Source organism: Mus musculus, chromosome 8 (genome assembly GCF_000001635.26).
Source record: "Mus musculus strain C57BL/6J chromosome 8, GRCm38.p6 C57BL/6J".
Taxonomy (NCBI): domain Eukaryota; kingdom Metazoa; phylum Chordata; class Mammalia; order Rodentia; family Muridae; genus Mus; species Mus musculus.
The window spans coordinates 20,493,136-20,515,591 of NC_000074.6; the positions used below are offsets into that span (position 1 = coordinate 20,493,136).

General features: G+C 39.9%; 1 long non-coding RNA gene across 1 annotated transcript; it reads left to right on the forward strand.

Moving 5' to 3' along the window:
* Positions 1-8,672: 8,672 nt before the first annotated feature.
* On the forward strand, positions 8,673-18,914 carry Gm40467. Its single transcript, XR_870184.3, has 4 exons — positions 8,673-8,738; positions 10,895-10,928; positions 11,421-11,463; positions 18,790-18,914. It is a non-coding gene; the product is annotated as a predicted gene, 40467 (long non-coding RNA).
* Positions 18,915-22,456: the final 3,542 nt, after the last annotated feature.

Here is a 22,456-nt window from a genome sequence, read left to right on the forward strand (position 1 = left end):
GAATTCTCTGTTTAGCTATTTACCCCATTTTAAAATTGATTTATGAGTTCCTAACTTCTTGTGTTCTTTATATATTTTGGACTTTAGTTCTCTCTCAAGTGTAGGGTTGGTGGGTATCTTTACCCAATATGTAGGCTTCCATTTTTTCCTATTGACAATGTCCTTTGTCTTGCAGAAGTTTTTCAGTTTCATGAGTCCCTATGTTTCAAGTATTGATCTTAGAGCCTGAGACATTGGTGTTCTGTTCAGAAAATTGTCTACTGAACCAATGTATCAAGGATATTTCCCACCTTGTCTCCTAGCAAATTTAGTGTATCTGGTTTAGTGGTCTAGAGGTCTTTGGTGCCTGTGAACTCAAGTTTTGTGCTGGGGGATAAATATAGGTCTATATGCATTCATCCTCTTGTAGACGTCCAGTTAGACCTGCAACATTTGTTGAAGATATTTTCTTTCTTTTTTTCCATTGTATGACTTTTATGTCAAAATCAAGTGTTGGTGGGTGTGTGACTTATTTCTGGGTCTTCAATTTGATTCCACTGACCAACTTGTTCATTTCCATAGGTATACCATGCAGTTTTTATTCTGATTGCTCTGTGGTACGTCTTGAGACTAGGTATGATGATACATCCAGGAATTATTTTATTATATATAGTCATCTTGCATTTTTTGTTTTTGATAGGAAGCTAAGAATTGCTGTTTCTCATTCTGTAAGTAATTGTGTTGGAATTTTGGTGGGAAATGTACTTGGTGGGAAGATGGTTTTGGTAAAGTGGCTATTTTCACCATGTTAATCCTGTCCATCCATGAGCACAGGAGATCTTTCCATCTTCAGATGTTTTCTTCAACTTCTTTTTCAGGGAATTGAAGTTTTTGGTAGACATGTCTTTCAGTAGGTTGGTTAGAGTTATACTGAGATATTTTAGATCATCTGTGGCTATTGTGAAAGGTTTCATTTCTTGTCCCTTTTATCTTTTGTATAAAGGAGGGCTACTGATTTCTTTGGGTCAATTTTTTTTATTCAGTCATTTTGCTGTAGGTGTTTATCACCTTTGGTGTAGGCATTCTTTAGTAGATTGTTTGAGGTCTCTTATGTATGTGGGCAGCGTTGTTTAGTCTCTTAAGTTTCTCTCCATTTAAGTTGTTGGCTATTGACTTGTCATATTTTGGTTAGATGTGCAAATTTTATCACTGAAATCTCCAAGACTTTCAACATGAAGGGGTGTTTGATTTTATCAAAGTTTTTTTTTTCACCATGCAATGTGACAAGCATGTGAATTATGTCCCAAACCCCAACCCCTGCCACCTGCAGATATCCCTTCATTCTCATGGACATCAGGTCATCTCCCCTGTGTCTCCCTACATCTGATACTGAAACACCCCATTTCCCTGACCATCCCCACTCCCACCTAGTTCTCTCCTTCCATTTTGCTCCTATGACTATTTTATTCTCTGTTCTAAGTCAGGTTCAAACAACTTTGTTTGGTCTTTACCCCTTGTTTATCTCCTTTTGGTCTGTGGAATATGGTATGGTTATCCTGTAATTTATTACTAATATCCATTTATAAGTGAATACAAACCATCCATGTTTCGGATCTGGGTTACTTCATTCAGGATGATAATCTCAAGTTCTATCCTTCTGCCTGCAAAATTCATTATGTCTTTACTATTAATAGTTGAATAGAATTTCATTGTATACACATACCACATTCTCTTTTGCCATTTTTAAAGAATAATTTTTATTTTTAAAATTCTATGTGCACATGTGACCCTTGAAGCCAGAGGAAGGCATTCTCCTAGAGTTGGAGTTTTAGAGACAGTACTGAGAACTGAACTGCAGTCCTCTGGAAGAGCACTGGGTGTGCTTAACTGTTGAGCTGTGTCTCCGGACTACAATTCTTATATATTTTTTTAATTTAATCTAATTGTTTTCAGTCATTCACATTATTTTTTGAATTTACTTATTTATTTTCTTTATCTGCATTTCAAACTTTATCCTCTTTCCTCATTTCCCCTCCACCACCACCACCCCAATCCCATCCCTCCTCCCCCTGCCCACTAACCCACCGACTACTGCTTCCCTGTCCTGGCATTCCCCTACACTGGGGCCCATCACAAGCCCAAGGGCCTCTCCTCTCCTTGATGTCCCACAAGTCCATTCTCTGTTACATATGCGGCTGGAGCCATGAGTCCCACCATGTGTACTATTTGGTTGGTGGTTTAGTCCCTGGGAGCTCTGGAGTTACGGGTTGGTTCATATTGTTGTTCCTCCTATGGAGCTGCCAACTCCTTCAGCTCCTTGTGTCCTTTCTTAGCTCCTCCATTGGAGACCCTGTGCTCAGTCCAATGGTTGGTTGTGTGCATTTACCTCTGTATTTGTCAGACACTGCAGAGCCTCTCAGGAGGCAGCTCTATCAGGCTCCTGTCAGCAAGCACTTGTTGGCATCCACAATAGTGTCTGGGTTTGGTAATTGTATATGGGCTGGATTCCCTGATGGGACAGTAACTGGATGGCGTTTCCTTCAGGTTCTGCTCCAAACATTGTCTCTGTATCTCCTCCCATGGGTATTTTGATCCCTCTTCTAAGAAGAACTGAAGTAGTCACACTGTGGTCTTCATTCTTCTTGAGCTTCATGTATTCTGTGAATTGTATCTTGGGTATTCTGAACTTCTAGGCTAATATCCAATTATCAGTGAGTACATACCATGTGTGTTCTTTTGTGATTGGGTTACCTCACTCAGGATAATATTTACTAGTTCCATTCATTTGACTAAGAACTTCATGAATTCACCCTTTTTAATGGCTGAGTAGTAGTCCATTGTGTAAATGTACCACACTTTGTGTATCCATTTCTCTTTTGAAGGACATCTGGGTTCTTTCCAGCTTCTGACTACTATAAATAAGGCTGCTATGAATGTAATGGAGAATGTGTCCCTATTATGAGTTGGAGCATCTTCTGGGTATATACACAGGAGTGATATTGCTGAGTCCTCTGATTAGTACTATGTCCAATTTTCTGAGGAATCACCAAACTGATTTCCAGAGTGGGTGTACCAGTTTTCAATCCCACCAGCAATGGTGGAATGTTCCTCTTTCTTCACATCCTCACCAACAACTGCTCTCCCCTGAGGTTCTGATCTTAGCCATTCTGAACTGTTCTCAGGAGTCTAACATCTTGAGTTCTTAGTGTACATTGGATACTAGCCCTCTATCAGCTGTAGAATTAGTAAAGATCTTTTCCCAATCTGTTGATTGCTGTTTTGTCCTATTGACAGTGTCTTTTGCCTTACAGAAGCTTAGCAATTTTATGAGGTCCCATTTGTCAATTCTCAAACTTACAGCACAAGCCATTGCTGTCCTATTGAGGAATTTTTTCCCCCTGTGCCCATATCTTCGATGCTTTTCCGAACTTTCTCCTCTATAATTTTCAGTGTCTCTGGTTTTATGTGGAGTTCCTTGATCCACTTAGACTTGAGGAGATAAGGAGATTAGAATGGATCAATTCGCATTTTTCTACATGATAAGAGCCAGTTGTGCCAGCACCATTTGTTGAAAATGCTATCTTTTTTCCACTGGATGGTTTTAGCTCCAATGTCAAAGATCCAGTGGCCATAGGTGTTTGGGTTCATTTCTAGGTCTTTAGTTCTATTCCATTGGTCTACCTGTCCGTTGCTATCCCAGTACCAGGCAGTTTTTATCACAATTGTTCTGTAGTACAGCTTTAGGTCAGGCATGGTGATTCCACCAGAGATTCTTTTATCACTGAGAAGACTTTTTGCTATCCTAGGTTTTTTGTTATTCTAGGTGAATTTGCAAATTGCCCTTTCTAACTCAGTGAAGATTTCAGTTGGAATTTTGATGGGGATTGCATTGAATCTGTAGATTGCTTTAGGCAGGATAGCCATTTTGACTCTATTAATCCTGCCAATGAGCATGGTAGATCTCTCCATCTTCTGGGATTTATCATCCTTTGAAGGACTGGATTTATGGAATCATATTCTGTAAATGTGGTTTTGTCATGGAATACCTTGGTTTCTCAATCTATGGAAATTGAGATTTTTATTGGGTATTGTACCCTGGGCTGGCATTTGTGTTCTCTTAGGGTCTATATGACATAAGCCCAGGATCTTGTGGCTTTCATATTCTTTGGCGAGAAGTCTGGTGTAATTCTGATAGTTATGCATTTATATATTACTTGACCATTTTCCCTTACTGCTTTTAATATTCTTTCTTTGTTTTATGCATTTGGTGTTTTGATTATTATATGACAGGTGGAATTTTTTTTTTCTGGTCCAATCTACTTGGAGTTCTGTAGGCTTCTTGTATGTCCATGGTCATCTCTTTCTTTTGATTAAGTAAGTTTTCTTCTATAGTTTTGTTGAAGATATTTACTGGCCCTTTAAATTGGGGGTCTTCACTCTATTCTATACCTATTATCCTTAGGTGTGGTCTTCTCATTTTTTCCTGGATTTCCTGGATGTTTTGGCTTAGGAGTTTTGTTGTTGTTGTTGTTGTTGTTGTTGTTGTTGTTGTTTTGTTTTGCATTTTGCATTGTCTTTGACTGTTGTGTTAATGATTTCTATGGTCTTCTGCACCTGAGATTCTCCCTTCTATCTCTTGTATTTTGTTGGTGATGCTTGCATCTATAACTCCTGACCTCTTTCCTAGGTTTTCTATCTCCAGAGCTGTCTCCCTTTGTGGTATCTTTTTTTGTTTCTACTTCTATTTTTGGATCCTGGGTGGTTTTGTTCAATTCCTTTGCCTGTTTGTTTGTTTCCATGTAATGATTTAAGGGAATTTTGTGTTTTTTCTTTAAGTTCTTTTACCTGTTTTCCGATGTTCTCTTGTATTTCTTTAAGGGACTTATTTATTTCCTCCTGAAAGTCCTCTAACAGCATCCTGAGATGTGATTTTCAATCCAAATCTTGCTTTTCCGGTATGTTGGGGTATCCAGGACTTGCTCTTGTGTGAGAACTGGATCCTGATGATGCCATGTAGCCTTTTTTCTGTTGGTTAGGTACTTGGGCTTGCCTTTTGCCATCTGGTTATCTGGGGTGTTAGTTGGTCTTGCTGTCTCTGGGTTGAGCTTGTCCCTCCTGTGGGCCTGTAAGTCTGTGTCAGCACTTCTGGGAGACCAGCTCACCCTGGCAGGGCCCATGCACAGAGGGCTGTGGAACAGCCCCAGCTCCTGGGTGCAGATGGAGGCAGAAAGAACACTGTCTCATCTGTTCTACTGCTTGTGCACTGCTAGCTTTGTGGCCCTCAAACCCCATTAGCACCTTTAAAAGTAGGATTTAAGTTGTAAATGTGGGGATTCAGAATTGAGAAGTCATCTTGGTGTGTTTTTTTTTTTTGATGAGTGTGAAATATCCTTCCCTATCTCTTTTGATTCATTTTGGTTGAAAGTCTCTTTTATTTAGATATTACAATTGCTCCTTAGCTTTCATCCTGAGTACCTTTTCTTGGGAAAACTTTTTACAGTCCTTCATTCTTAGGTAATATCTCTGTATGTTTGCCAAGGTATGTTTCTTGCATGAAGCAGAATGATAGATGCTGACTTCATATCCAGTCTGTCAGCTTATATCTTTTTATTGTGGAAAATGACTTTACTGGTGTTGAGAGCTACCAATAACCAATGATTTTTAATTCCTGTTATTTTGATGTATGTGGAGGGAAGATGATTATGTGTTGAGAACACCAATGAAGTTGGTGTTTTGTAAGCTTTTTCTACGTTGGTAGGCATTCTTTCTTTAGTTTGGGTGAATTTTCTTTTATGATTTTGTTGAAAATATTTCCTTGTCCTTCGAGCTGGTAGTCTCTTGACTTGTTGTTTATTCCCATTATTCATAAAAAGATTTTTTTAGAGTGTCACAGATTACCTGAATACTTTGAGTCAGAAATTGTTTTAGGTTTAACATTTTCTTTTGTTATATCATCTATGCCTGAGATCATCTCTTCCATTATTTTTGCTCTGTTGGCTGTGCTTCTGTCTCTGTTGTCCTTCTTAGGTTTTCCATCTCCAAGGTTCCCTGAGTTTGTATTTTCTTTACTGCTTCATTTACCATTTGCAGATATTGGATTGTTTTATTCATTTTCTTCACCTGTTTGATTCTATTTCCTGTATATTTAAAGGATTTATTAATTTCTCCATTTAAAGGCCTCTATCATCTTCATAAGACTGGATTTAAAGACATTTTACTGTGCTTTGATTGTGTTAGGATATCCAGAGCTTGCTATAGTAGAATACCTGGGCTGTGGATATGTCATATTGATTTAGTTCTCTTTGATTGTGTTCTTATGTTGGCCTTTAGCCAACTGGTTATCCCGGGTAGTTTCTGTCACAGGCATCCTGACGTGGGCTACCTTTGCCTGGACATTGGAAATCAGGTGACAGTGTATGTCTCCAGGAAACTGGGCAGAGCAGTGGATGTTCCTGCTGCAGCAGGCCTGCTTAATGTGGGTTTAATTGTAGCCAAAGACTGGCACTCAGGGGAGAACATCTTTAAGATCAGCTCTGGACTTTACTCTTTTTAGGGGAGGGGTTGAGACACGGTCTCACTAAATATAGCTCTGTTTGTCCAGGGAGTCACAGTTTCTCCATCTGCTTTTGCCTCCTAAGTGTTGAGATTCAAATTGTGTGCCACCAGACTCAATCTATAATTCTTTTCAGAACCATTAGCCCAGAGTTAAAAAGAATCACAAGAAGTTATTTTTGAAACAGTTGTTTATTCTGGTCAGGATTGTCCTCACTATCAGACTGTGAGAGTTCATTTAGGATCATTACAAATGTGTATGTGTGTATATTGTTAGGCATTAATGTTTGATAAATTATTGTCGTCTTCAATTTGAAATATACAGGGAATGAATATTTCTATGCAAAGTAATTTGCTAAAAGTGGATATTTACTCTTGAATAGTCCCTAGATTGGTCTCATAGAAATTGATACTAACAATGATTCTGATCATTTTTATATGTAATGTTTTTCTATAGTTGTAATAAGATATATTTTGTTTTTCTTTTCAGAAGTCTTATACTTTAAAGAGGAAAGGCCTTTGTCCTGGTAAGGTTTAACAATTCATTAGTAGTAGGTAAATTCAAAAATAAGAAGCAAATTCTTGTTGTGAGTACTTTGAGACCTGTGTCTTACAAGTCCCACAATATTATGAATATATTTTTTAGCTTGGAAACTTGCTCAGTGTAGTTCATAGGAACATGAACACGATAGTCACCCACCATTTCCAAGAACCAACTCTGAAGTTTGGAAAAAGAGCCTGCTGGGATTAGCTATGCATATGGATGTCCATCTAAGATTCACTGGTTTTTCAAAGCCTTACTGGATTCAGTTCGTGAACTAAGACCCACACTAGGAGCTATCATTTCAGGCATTTCTCTTGTCTGAGAGTTTACATAATTTAGGATGATTCTCAGTTGTCAGTCATCACTACAGGATGCCAACAAATTTCTTTCCACTTCTGACAGAGCTTTACTTTACATGCAAAGGACCTTTTTTGTCAGGTGTAGCATCTTTCATAGCTGTTAGAAGACACCCATGTCTTCCAGAATGTTCCATCCATCAATGATCTCTTCACATTATCTGTTTTCCACCGGAATGATTCCTTTGACTCTCAATTGATTATCTGAATGACAGTGTAACTAATAATTATCTCTCTACAAAGGGGGCATTTGTCTTCCACATCAGTTAGACATGACCATAGAGTTGAAGGCCCATCCACTCCTGTCCAGGATGCTAGGTTAGACACTGGTTTGATAGAAAATGAAAAGTTGTATTTCAAGGTAATTCTGTGCTCATTAGGATTCATTACTTCCACAAGAGAGGACAATTATATTGTCCTCTTTATTTGTGCTATGTATCAACAAACATTTTCAAAACATTATTAAATAGCTTACTGAATCCATGTTTGAAAATTCCCAAAATCATCAAAGGTAATGTTGAAAGTGAAGATTCAAAAATCTTCAGTACTTAAAACTCTTCAGAAACTCCTTGAAAAATACACATGTTGACTTCTATTTGGAATCCTAAACGGTTCCACAGTAAAACTGCAAGTGTCAACTAAATTTTATTGTGCTTTGCTCTTGTTACTATCTTATTATGTTCCTAGAAATGCTTGTTTGGAATAGAAACAAGCAGACTACGATATCAGGACTCAGTCATACATGAGAACAGAAGGAGCAGCTTGAACATTATGAAAGCTGTGGTGGGTTGTTTAGAGTTCTAGAAATCTACTTGATGATGCACAAAGCATCCTCTTGTGTGGTAACATCATAATCAATGAAATATGCACAAAGTATCATGAGAGAAGTACTTTGCCCTTCCAGGAGCAAAGACTGAAATTGAGTGAATACATTAAAAACAAAAAATCTGTAAGCTGTTAAAACAAAGGCTGAAGAGGTACTAGTGTGTATGCATGTGTGCACGCGTGCTTGTCTGTATCTGTGAGTGGTTTTGTAGGGCTATATTTTGTATGCTAACTTCTCCCATATGAGGAGAAGTTGTAAGGAAAGTGTCCCCAAATGTAATCAACTAGTTGAAGAACAAGTTAATAGATTTTATTGGTTTGTAATGTAGCATAAATTGGGAAATCAAACAACAAAGTATTCAAAGTCTTTGATTAATTTTTATATGAATATTAAAATAACATTCTTAAAATATGCCACAGCGAAGCAAGACCACCAAGACAGCTTAAATCTATCTTGAAAAACACTGTCCAGTATAATACAGGTAAGTTTAAGAGTAAGTACTCTATTGATTCTATCCCAATCATAAAAAGAATTTTGTTCCTGCTAGAATAGAAACTAAGGAAATCAAATATGCCAATAGTAGTTATAGCCTTTCTTAATTTGCTGCCAAACATTTTTAGGATTCAGGTTTATTTAGGAATTGTTTCAAAGAAATTTCAAATTCAAATTGTATCACCTGAAATATGTTTGTTTATTTAAAATGAACTACTGATGCATGTAGTGTCTTTTTAGAAGTAAAAAGATTTTTCACCTATTCTACAATGTAGATCCTCTCTAGTTACATAACAGCAAGTTGACTTTGGTATGAAATGAATTTTTACTTAAGTTTTATAATTGATATATGTTACTGACTGCATGTTGTTGTATGTGTATCGGTGTCCATAAAATGTGGTTATGTTAAGCAAACAAAAATAGAGTATTAAATTACTTTCACTGTATTTTGAGGACTTAATGTCATAAGGGCACTCTGGATTTTTTTCCATCCTAGAATTTCTGAATTTCCACTCATTCGATAATTTATACATTGTCTTCTGGTTATTTTTATTTGTCTTCCATTTAATGTGAATATCCTGATACAATAAATAACTGGCTCAATAGGAACTTTTAAAAAACTGACTGGTGTGTGAGTTTTGTTGGTAGTGCTGTGGAATGAGAACTGCCATTCTCAGTATTCTATGCAACAGCCTCCATATGGGCTACTCTGACAGCACATTTTCCCTGTAGTTCTATTAGTTACCAAATATATAGTGATACTTGGTTTACATGCTACAAGACATAATTTGCAGAAAAAACTGCCACAGTAGGAGGAAGGTTGAGAAAATCCTATCATCCTGTAGTGCATAGCATGGAAGGGCCCATTGGTTCAGTCTGAATATGATTCTCACAGTGGGAGAAATACCACACAGTTTATGCTTTCAGCAACTGTCACCACAGCATCTCTCGCACCTACTTTGCCTTTGGAAAACACCAGCCAGAGAATAGTGTAGAGGAATCTAAATGGCTCTCTTCACATAAGCATAGGATGAAATACTATTAGTGTAATGTGGGTGAGTTTCTTTTAAGTTATTTTAGCATTAGAGTTTTCTTCTGGTGATAAGGATTGACAGAGGCCCCATACATGTGTAGCATAAGGTCCTCCAGAGGTTCACTTTCTCAGCCCATTTCTTGTTTGGGACAAAGGCTGTGCTCTGGCCATGGGCAATGTCCAGCAGGGTACTGTGGAGTTTTACATATTGCAAAGGAAGTAAACAAGAATTGTTTATTTGTTAGCTTGTTTGCTGAGCAGGCTTTTTCCATATAGTGAAACCTGAGTCACTCAATGGTTTATATGCAGAAATAAATAAAAAAACGTTTCATGTGAGGCATTAGTCCCTTGGAATTACTGCTTCATTGTGTCTTCCATGCTTCTCTCTGGAGCATTACTTCAGTTTGCATAGCTACTAAGGGGTCTTTCCAGCAGCTCATGCCATGGGAAGCAATGGAAGTTGATGCTGAGCTTCTTTGCATTGCACATGAGCTAGGGACCAGTGCTAGAACTGAGGGCCTTTAGGATCTTCCTCAGAAGATCTAGAGTAGAGTAACACACTGATCTCTCTAGAGCTTTATCACACTTGCAGCTGGAAATCCTTTGCAAAGGGCTTTGGGTCTCCTGTATTTGGCTATGTTGCATAGCCATAGACTGAGCTTCCCTGTTGTAGGAATGGATATTTCCCCTCAGTGAAGGAAGTTCAAGTCAATACTTGGAGAAGTCCCTTCACTTCTGTCCAAGATGAGTTCGCTCACTTAGAGTTGTGTCAGCATCCCTAGGGCAGAGACAGAAAGCAGCAATGGCAACACAATTCACTGTGGAATAACACTTCAGGCTAAGATGACACTTTTTGTGTCTGATAGGGCTCAGGATTGTGGGTATTTTGCACAATTAATTATAAATAGTAACTTTAGATAAAATTTTCTTTTTTTATTTTAAAAATACAAGAATGAAGAAAGGAAGAGTTCTAGTATATTTGTTGCTTACAAATCAATATTCATCTTAAAAGCTTTTCATAAATGGTGTCAAAGCATATCAGGTCACAAAAATATTTGCTTCAGCAATGGCTACCATTGTTTAATGACAAATTTTGCCTCCCTCTTTTGTAGTTAATGAGAAAATTACAAGAAGAACATCACTGTGGTAAGAATGTAGTGTGCATTTTATAATATATTAATCTGTAGAAAATATGAAATTCAGAGCCTGACACTGTCTTTGCCTCTGTGTAAGACAATTTCAGCTCTTTACTTTTCTATAATCACAAGCTGAATAATTATTTATAGAGCAAACCATGTTGAAATTACTGATGATATCTCTCATGCAGCATGAAATGCTCAAAAGGATCCATAGCTAGGCGGAAAATCCAATGGATAAAGTGCTTGCTATGCATGTGTGAGAATGAGAGTTTGGATACCCAGAATCCACATGAGGTCTGACAGTCTCATGTGCTGCTGTATGCTGGGGCCCTTATGGTGAGACTGGAGGTGGTGTCAGAGAATCCCTAAAGTTTACTGGATAGTTAGCCTGGGGTTTTTCTCCATGAACAAGAGATCCAGCCACACATCTAATGTTGAAAGAAGGTTGCATATTTGCATTCTAATGGCTCCCTGACAAACCTCCCATTGTTGTTTTTAGGTGTTCAAAAGCAGAAGATGTCAGGTATACTTCCTGTATCAAGGTAAAATGCTTCTCTGTGAAATCAAGTTTCTTATGAATTGTCTTAATTCAGCAGTAGTCTAACTATCCCAGTTTTATATGGAAAAGGTGATTCAGAGAAAACCATATTGTAGATGTGGATCTTTCTATCAATTGCAAGTGAGCAGTAAGTCCTTATGGGTAGTAGTGGCCCAATATGAGAATGGACTCAAGAGACATAGGGAGTGAAGACTGAGTGCAGTTCTCACATAATAGAAGGTGTTTGATGTTTGACAAAGTAATGTTTGCAGAAATGAATACACATTAGACTGACTTAAAAATGTGACCGTGATAATAGACCAGAATACCATTTAGTAAGTCCAGATATTTCAATGATCCAGCAATCTCCAAAGTGCCTTTACCCCCAGCAGAATGCCCATAAGTTTTATCTACCCTTGGGCACTCCTATTTCAGGATCATATATGAGAGCCTCTCTTTGGTTTCTCTCTTTCATCTGTTTTTAGACTGAGAAGAAATTGTGGATATTTAGCAATTATGTTCATCAAATTTGCCTTATGAAGAGATTAGAGCATTTTCTATTTGATTCTTATAAGGGTATGTTGAAAGTTCTTCATCTAGTTAAACAATAACTGTCCTTCCCCAGTTAGCCAGCATTTCTAGAAGCAGAGAGTCAATTGCTATATACATCCATATAAGTTCTTCTTTTTCTTATTTTTGAAATATACATGTATATTCTTTGTGCCATATTCAAACACTTAAAATATTGTAGTATTTTATTTAGATACATCCATATTCAGTATGAGGCTACTTAATCACTATGAGATACTGGAGTTTAGGAAACTTGTTTCTGTATAACCTCTAGCCCTAGAGTGAGGGGATGTGTGACTGATAAGTGACATTTTAATGATTTTTGAATGTGACTAAGTGATCCAATGTGTTTCTATAAAGTAGTTCCACAGGTACTATGATAAGGATAGCAGTGGCAATTTAACTGGCATTTATTTAAAATGGTAAACTGTGCATTTTGTTCCCCCCAGCAATGGAGGAGAAAGAATGCCAAAAGAGGTTTTAGCAATATTAATGATCATCTTATATAAGATGGAGAAAATTTGGCACATAATGAATTAAGCTTAGTCTCAACCCGGAAGAACAATATCCTGTTTCTCATTTCATGATTTTCTCTTAATCTAGTCTAGCCTAAATATTTTTACATCTTGATGATATCCTAGCAATTTGAAAATAGATAAGCGTATTAGAAAATATTTCATGTTTAATTACAGTTTTTATTTTTTATGTGTCAATACCCCATGATTACTAAGAAGTAGTTGATTTGAAAGCATGCACCCCAAAAGAAAAGAGTTAATTTCACAACCAAACAAAAAGTTAACTCTATACCTTTGCATTGCTGGAAGAATCTAGCAAAACTTTACATAGACCACAGAGGAGGATGCAAAAGGATTTTGTGGGTTTTTGGAGTTCTGGAGTTTATGTGTGTTCTTGGGGAGAGCCAATAACTAACACTTATGAAGAAAAAGCATCCCTAATGTTAATTCTCCCCCATTTGATAAGTAACATATTTGCTTGTTATGAAGGAAAATGTTGGATGTGTGTGCCTGTGGTTGAGTACTGCAAGTAGTGTCAGGGAAGAGAAACCTAGCTTGAACAGTCCCCTCATCTCCTTCATATCCTCACTCCTTGTCAGGCTCTGTATTAGGTAGTGCTTCCCTACCTCCCTAATTCTGTGACCCTTTCTTTAATAGAGTTCCTCATGTTGTGGTGACTCCCAACCATAAAATTGTTTTTGTTGCTGCTCCATAACTGTAGGTTTGATAATGTTATCAGTTGTAATGTCCTATCAGTGTTTTCAGACTTTCTTAGGCAACTTGTGTGAGCCTGTTCTGTGCACCTCCTCCAATTGGTCATGACAGATAGGTTGAGAACCACTGTGTTAAAATGTAAGTGTTAGGAAATTAGACTATGGAAACAACAAGAAAGAAACCAAAAAAATGGGCATGTTTGTAACACAGTGAGAAGAATTCATAAAATGACAAAAAGTAAATAATACAGGCTCCTGGAATTAGGTACAGTCAACATGGAAGCAACCAATACTTGTGTTTCTCTTCTTAGATCGACTGACTTTAAGTGTGTGAATGCTTTGCATGTGTATTCTTTCTGTGTCCCATGTGTGTGTGTGTCCCACAGACATCAGAAGAGGTTATTTCATCTCATGGACTTGGTGTTCCAGAATTTTGTGAGCAAACGGTTATGTATTACAAATCAAACCCAGGTGCTATGCAAGAACAAAACATGTTAAAAACTCCTCAACCCCCTTTTCTAGCTCCTACAGTGAATATGTTTGATATGAAAACGATTAAAAGAATCATAAGGGGAAGTAAGTAGTCAGTCTTAGGATAATTGTTAACTTCCGGGACCCAGGCCTCAGCCTTCACATTTTACCTATTGAAGTCCAAAGGACTAATAGGCAGGGTGTGCACAATAGAGACTCGGTATGCTGGGCACACCTTTAATTCATGAACCCACAAATCAGGCAGGATTGTCTTTGTCAGTTCAAGGACACCCTGTTCATAATTGATATGGGAAGTAGAGGAAGGCAATTCAAGGAAGGTGAATTGTGGGTATCAAATGATAACTAATAGGAGTCAGTCTTCTCCTTCCACTATTTCAGTCTCAGGTATCAAGTTCAAGATGTTTGTCATGGTGACAAGTACCTTTATCTACTTAGCCATCTCGCTGACCCTGATTTACACATTGTCTGAAAATGCTTTAGTATGAACACACATACACGCACAGACACACACACACACAGAGACACACACAGAGTATATAAAAAGTGTGTGTGTGTATGTGTGTGTGTGTTTATAACATGACACACCTGTTACCCAGTGCATGGGAGGTTCAGACAGAGAGAGATGACTTCTCCTGGGTTTTAATACTGGGCCACACTTAGGGAGAGGGTTTAACATTCGGGATATGGCCTAGGTAGCACAAGGTTGTCAGTGGTAGGTTTTCATGGTTATGACTACATGTGGTACCAGTTCTGTGTTATTTGTTTCCTGGTCTACCAGCATGTGAGAAGCAATAGAATAGTGCCACAAACTGGGACACCCTGTTGCCTTGCTGGAAGTAACTGACTGACTTTCCCATCAGACATTTTGTCACAGCAACTACAGAAACAAGTTAAAGAATAATAGCCCTCTTTTCTGTTATAATCCCCACTGAGAAGTTACAAAGCAAACAGGAGGGTCTGTTTGCAGATCTTACACCACTTCCTCCACTGCCTACTGTTAACAGCTAGCTAATTATCTTAATGTAAGCCCTCTAAATTCACCATTAAGAAAGGGTCAGATTAGATGTAATTATTACACCCAGTGAAACCTTTAGAAAGTGTAGACTTCATATTGTCAGAAACCAAACTCAACTGTTCCTTCTTTTTAGCCTAGCTCAATTTAGTTTCCAAGTTAATATTAGCTACAATATGTGATGAACCGAGTAAATTTTGTTCTAGAGAGAACTAAGCAAGAAGGTAGAATTCAGGTAAATTTTATGCACAAAAATTCACTTGGCAATCATCTTCAAGTTCAGTGAAAAGCCGTTAGAGTTTTCAAAACTAACATTCCTAATACAAACACATTTCCCCTAAATAGAATTTTTATGATGATACAGAATGTACATAATAATGGGGAAGGATATGGTAACCACAGATTAGTTACAGTTGACATGAAATGAAGCAACTTCTTTTATATACCAATTATTAGAATACAATCCACAATATCATTAAAGCAGTGATATATGCCAGGCACAACTTAGCCAAAGGTAGTTTCCTTTCTTCAAAGAAATGAATTATGTGATTGAAATAAAATAGATGCTATTTTCTGATATTAAACTTGCATAAAATCAAACTAACACAAACTTCCCAGAAGCCTATGTGGCAATTGCAGTGTAATACGTATAAAATTTATAAAAAAAAAAAATGGACCTGAGCTAGATAATAACAGTTCTCTATTGCATGCTAAGAGAATACCCAATATAAGTCTTTATGAAGAGGTACAGCCAGACAGGGGTGACAATGACACAGGCATGTTTCAAAGAGGCTAACTAGCTTGGGGCAAAGGAAATGTTTTCATGTCAATGAGAAATTCATACTTTTCTCCATTTCATTTGCATTGTAAACGGGTAACAACCAAACACTCTCTCTCTCTCTCTCTCTCTCTCTCTCTCTCCCTTTATTTTAAAACTAGAATATAAATGCATAATATATATACATATATACACATTCATATACACATGTATATGTATAAAAATATACACACATACATGGACTCATACATGTATATATACATAAAATATAGCAACCAGGTGGCTCAGTGGGTTAGTGCACTTGCCTTGGAACCCTAATAAGCTGAATTTCATCCTGAAAAAAGGAAAAAGCCTGTAATCTCTGCACCCTTAAATCCAGATTGGAGGCTAAGAGAGTAGAACAGCCCTGAAAGACAAGCTAGAAAGATTAGACCATAGAGAGCAGCAGAAATGATCAGAGCCTCTTTCTAACTCTGTGGAAGAAGATATCCAGCTCCTGAAATTTCTCTCCAGTCTACACACACACACACACACACACACACACACACATACAGAAACACAAAAGAGAGAGAGAGAGACAGAGAGACAGAGAGAGGGAGGGGAGAAATACACACACAAGCATAACATAAGCAGAGTAATGTAACCACATGTGCACAAACCCCTAAGATAAAGATTATTTTGAATCATGAATTTAAGTATACTGGTAAATAAATGCTGTTAATATACACCTGTTGTGTGACTAACAATTCAGGGAAACCTCTTCAGGGTCCTCTCCTTTATCTTCAGTGTTATCTTCATGGAAGTGGCAGATGTCCTGGAAATTTAATTTTGCATCATATGGTCCTTTATTCTTCTTTAATAACTGTCCCAAGCATATTTACACAATGAGGAAGGGGATAATGAGTCCGGTAACACGTGGTGTATGAAAACGTGCCTATGTCTGAAAATTCCACATGCTTTGCTGTATTCAAGTCCGTTTCTCAGTGAATCGAGTGAACTAAATTCTAACATTTGAACAGTTTGAAGACACAGAGATTGCATGCTTCCTCATCCTTTCCCTTTGATCAACAGTGCTGCTTAACTCATTTTGTTGAACCTTCTCTGTGTTATATTGTTTGATGATGCAGAGTATGTTTTGGAGTGTGACTTTTTCATGTAAGTAGCATATCCCATCCTCAAACCTGGTACTGAAGGGTAAAAGGTGGCTGCTAAGTTATGAATTTCATGGGGGTGTAAGGAGCAACAAATATATGGAGACCTTATTTGCCATGCCGCATCAAATCCACTTTCAACACTCACATTTCCTAAGTGTATCTGGTTGAATCAGTGAGTGCTCTGGGTAGCCTATCTAAGCTAGCATTATGGAATTTGATCACTTGTTTTGTGACCAAATCCACTGGGCAAAACCCCTTCACAGCTTGGAATGAATCCTTCAGACATTTGAAGTCACTCCTACTGTACCTAGATAATGGTTATGTTAGTTACTTTCTATGGCTGTAAGAAAAGACCGTGAGAAAGACAACTTCCAGAAGAACGGGTGTGTTTGAAGTTGGGCTCATGGTTCCAGTGGAATGCACACATCACCATCATGGCTCAGGCAGCAGGCATGGTACTGAAGCAGCAGCAGAATGATCACATATTGACCTACACAGGAAAGAGAGAACTTTACGAGAATGGCACCTGTCTAGTGTAATCTTAAAGCCCATCCCAGTTACACATATCCAACAAAAAGGCCACAACTTCTAATCCTTTCCAGAATAGGTCAGCCATCTGGAGAGCAAGCATTATATGAGCCTATGGGCCTCTGACATTCAAGCCACCACAGAGGTGCTGGATCAAGTCATTATATTCATCCTCTCTGTGTAACAACAGTCATGGTGATGCAGGATAGCTGATCATGCTGTGCTTGTGTTTGATTGTGTTGTTTACTCAATAAACTCTTGTCTAGTTATTGTGTGACTCAGCCTTTGCACCAAACTTTAATCCCTCTAGCCAGAATACAGACACCTCCTTAGTAAACACCATAATCCTAAACAATCAAGGTAAAGTTAGTTTGTAGAATGAAGCACCTTGTCTGAAAGTGATGTCTAATTGCATGGCAGAGAAGTTGAGGAATCAGAGAAAGTTTTGATTAAATAGAATGTGTCCAACTCTCTCAAGAAGAAAGGAAAGGGAAGCTACTTGAGAGGTAGTGCAGAGAGAAACAGAGAGAGGAGGCATTTTTACCCAGACAGATTTAGAGAGATTCATTGAAGAGAGAACCAGCAAGACACGGGTGAAGGCAGAATGAACCAGAGAATATGAAGGAGTCAGAAGATTAGAAAAAAATTGCTAGTTAGTTTGAGGTCAAGCAGAACAAAAAACATCAGAGGCCAAGAGAGAATCCAGACTGAATCAGTTAGCATGGGGAGCAGCTTTGAGCTAGAACACCTGAGTTGAACCAGTCAGCCAGAGATGAAAAAGAACCAGAAATAACGGTGTGCTTATTCAGCAGTAAGTATGAGAGGCAGAAAATATTCTAGGCCTATGCTAAGCTTCACAGAGGCTAGAAGCTTCCAGGACTAGGTCTAGGTTATCACTCAGATGGAGGTAGTAAGCATCAAAGATTACAATTACACCTAGTGCATAAAAGTTACTTTGACATAGAGCTAATAGGTGAGATTTTGGAAGGCATATATAGAATCCATCCATGGAACTCAGCAATTCCCCTCTGGTGTAGGTAGTGACATACTTGATTCATGCATTTTACAATTCAGCTCCACTGTTCTGATATCCCAGGTATCTAATGGACAACTGTGGAAGATCATTCATTGGGGAAGGGTTAGTGTACTGCAGAAGAGAGAGGTTCCTTTTGTTTTCAGAGCACCTCACTGCCCCATTCACCTCATCTGGCTCGAATTCAAAATTCAGGTCATAAAGACAGGAGAGGACACACTTTGTCCTTTCTTTTTATGTCTTTCCATTTTGTAGAGAATGATGATGTGAGGTAGCAAAGAGCAGAAGATAAAAGCATAACACTAAGCAGGTCCCCATCTAAGATTTCTAGATACTCTGGGCCTTTTACTCATCATGCACAAAGGAAGCAGAGGTTGCTAAATATCAGATAGTGTCCTTAGTGATGAAGTTGGTATGAATACAGAAACATTTTGGGGACTATAAATCAAGATTCTGACATTAGCAGACAGGTGATAAAATGAATAAAATCAGTGAAACTTTAAATCAAAAGTAACATTGCCAATTTTCCTTATAGGTGCGAGGAAATAAACCACCTATTTTCCGTACCTTTCCTCGGAAGCATAGAATTCATGTGCTTGAGGCTCCTGGTGACATTGAGCCAACTCATTCCACCGGTGCTGCTGACAGCAGGGCTCCTGCTGATGCTGAGCCAAATTCTTCTACCTGTGCTGCTGTCAATGGGGCTCCTGCTGGTGTTGAGCCAACTACTTCTTCCCAGTGTGCTCCTGACTGTGAGGATCCTGCAGTCATTGAGCCAACTCATTCCACCTGTGCTGCTGACAGCAGGGCTCCTGCTGATGCTGAGCCAAATTCTTCCACCTGTGCTGCTGTCAATGGGGCTCCTGCTGATGTTGAGCCAACTACTTCTTCCCAGTGTGCTCCTGACTGTGAGGATCCTGCAGTCATTGAGCCAACTCATTCCACCTGTGCTGCTGACAGCAGGGCTCCTGCTGATGCTGAGCCAAATTCTTCCACCTGTGCTGCTGTCAATGGGGCTACTGCTGATGTTGAGCCAACTACTTCTTCCCAGTGTGCTCCTGACTGTGAGGATCCTGCAGTCATTGAGCCAACTCATTCCAACTGTGCTGCTGACAGCAGGGCTCCTGCTGATGCTGAGCCAAATTCTTCCACCTGTGCTAATGTCAATGGGGCTCCTGCTGATGTTGAGCCAACTACTTCTTCCCAGTGTGCTCCTGACTGTGAGGATCCTGCAGTCATTGAGCCAACTCATTCCACCTGTGCTGCTGACAGCAGGGCTCCTGCTGATGCTGAGCCAAATTCTTCTACCTGTGCTGCTGTCAATGGGGCTCCTGCTGGTGTTGAGCCAACTACTTCTTCCCAGTGTGCTCCTGACTGTGAGGATCCTGCAGTCATTGAGCCAACTCATTCCACCTGTGCTGCTGACAGCAGGGCTCCTGCTGATGCTGAGCCAAATTCTTCCACCTGTGCTTCTGTCAATGGGGCTCCTGCTAATGTTGAGCCAACTACTTCTTCCCAGTGTGCTCCTGACTGTGAGGATCCTGCAGTCATTGAGCCAACTCATTCCACCTGTGATGCTGACAGCAGGGCTCCTGCTGATGCTGAGCCAAATTCTTCCACCTGTGCTTCTGTCAATGGGGCTCCTGCTGATGTTGAGCCAACTACTACTTCCCAGTGTGCTCCTGACTGTGAGGATCCTGCAGTCATTGAGCCAACTCATTCCACCTGTGCTGCTGACAGCAGGGCTCCTGCTGATGCTGAGCCAAATTCTTCCACCTGTGCTGCTGTCAATGGGGCTCCTGCTGATGTTGAGCCAACTACTTCACAACTTGTTCCTGACTGTGGTGCTCCTGCTGATTTTGAGCCAACTACTTCCCAGTGTGCTCCTGACTGTGAGGATCCTGCAGTCATTGAGCCAACTCATTCCAACTGTGCTGCTGACAGCAGGGCTCCTGCTGATGCTGAGCCAAATTCTTCCACCTGTGCTGCTGTCAATGGGGCTCCTGCTGATGATGAGCCAACTACTTCTTCCCAGTGTGCTCCTGACTGTGAGGATCCTGCAGTCATTGAGCCAACTCATTCCACCTGTGCTGCTGACAGCAGGGCTCCTGCTGATGCTGAGCCAAATTCTTCCACCTGTGTTGCTGTCAATGGGGCTACTGCTGATGTTGAGCCAACTACTTCTTCCCAGTGTGCTCCTGACTGTGAGGATCCTGCAGTCATTGAGCCAACTCATTCCACCTGTGCTGCTGACAGCAGGGCTCCTGCTGATGCTGAGCCAAATTCTTCCACCTGTGCTGCTGTCAATGGGGCTCCTGCTAATAATGAGCCAACTACTTCTTCCCAGTGTGCTCCTGACTGTGAGGATCCTGCAGTCATTGAGCCAACTCATTCCACCTGTGCTGCTGACAGCAGGGCTCCTGCTGATGCTGAGCCAAATTCTTCCACCTGTGCTGCTGTCAATGGGGCTACTGCTGATGTTGAGCCAACTACTTCACAACTTGTTCCTGACAGTGGTGCTCCTGCTGATGTTGATCCAACTACTTCCCAGTGTGCTCCTGACTGTGAGGATCCTGCAGTCATTGAGCCAACTCATTCCACCTGTGCTGCTGACAGCAGGGCTCCTGCTCACATAGAACCAACTCCTTCACAACTTGCTCCTGACAGGGGTGCTCCTGCTGATGTTGAGCCGACTCATTCCACCTGTGCTGCTGACTCCAGGATTCCTGCTGACATAGAACCAAGTCCTTCACAATGTGCTCCTGACAGTCCTGCTCCTTCTGATATTGGTAAAATTCCTTCCCCATGTCCTTATGACAGTTCTGAATCTGATGAAAAATATGACTCAGAAACAGGTAGTGACATTGGGTTGGACTTCATAACTGATTCAGATTTTTACATGGAGCATGCAAGGGCCACACCCCATTGTGTCCCAGAGCCTACTCCTGGTACCTGCACTTGATGTTCTTTAGATTCCATTGAAAGAACTGACCTGGATATGGCAGTCTCTACATGGTCCATCCTTTTATGTCAGCTCCAAACTTTGTCTCTGTAACTCCTTCCATGGGTGTTTTGTTCCCACTTCTAAGGAGGGGCATAGTGTCCACACGTCAGTCTTCATTTTTCTTGAGTTTCATGTGTTTAGCAAATTGTATCTTATATCTTGGGTATCATAGGTTTGGGGCTAATATCCACTTATCAGTGAGTACATATTGTGTGAGTTCCTTTGTGAATGTGTTACCTCACTCAGGATGATGCCCTCCAGGTCCATCCATTTGCCTAGGAATTTCATAAATTCATTCATTTAATAGCTGAGTAGTACTCCATTGTGTAGATGTACCACATTTTCTGTATCCATTCCTCTGTTGAGGGGCATCTGGGTTCCTTCCAGCTTCTGGCTATTATAAATAAGGCTGCTATGAACATAGTGGAGCATGTGTCCCAGACAAAGTTTGGAGCTGAGATGAAAGGATGGACCATGTAGAGACTGCCATATCCAGGGATCCACCCCATAATCAGCATGCAAACGCTGACACCATTGCATACACTAGCAAGATATTATCGAAAGGAACCAGATGTAGCTGTCTCTTGTGAGACTATGCCGGAGCCTAGCAAACACAGAAGTGGATGCTCACAGCTCCCAATGGAGGAGCTAGAGAATGTAACCAAGGAGCTAAAGGGATCTGCAACCCTATAGGTGGAACAACATTATGAACTAACCAGTACCCCGGAGCTCTTGACTCTAGCTGCATATGTATCAAAAGATGGCCTAGTCGGCCATCCCTGGAAAGAGAGGCCCATTGGACACGCACTTTATATGCCCCAGTACAGGGGAACGCCAGGGCCAAAAAGGGGGAGTGGGTGGGTAGGGGAGTGGGGGTGGGTGGCTATGGGGGACTTTTGGTATAGCATTGGAAATGTAAATGAGCTAAATACCTAAAAAAAATTGGACAAAAAAAAGAAAGAACTGCCCTGAATGTTCTGACACTGCTTGGAGCATAAGACAAGTATGCTATTCTTTCTTCAGGTGAGGAACCCAGTCCTGTTGCTGACCCAGATGAAGATATAGCTGAGGACTTTTATGACGCTTTAGAGTCATCTGATCACACTGGCCATAGCAGGTCCACTGTCCAGGTACCTGGTTTTCTTTGGGAACCAGATATGCTACTGCTGCCGGTAATGCCCTTGATGTGGTTTCTTAC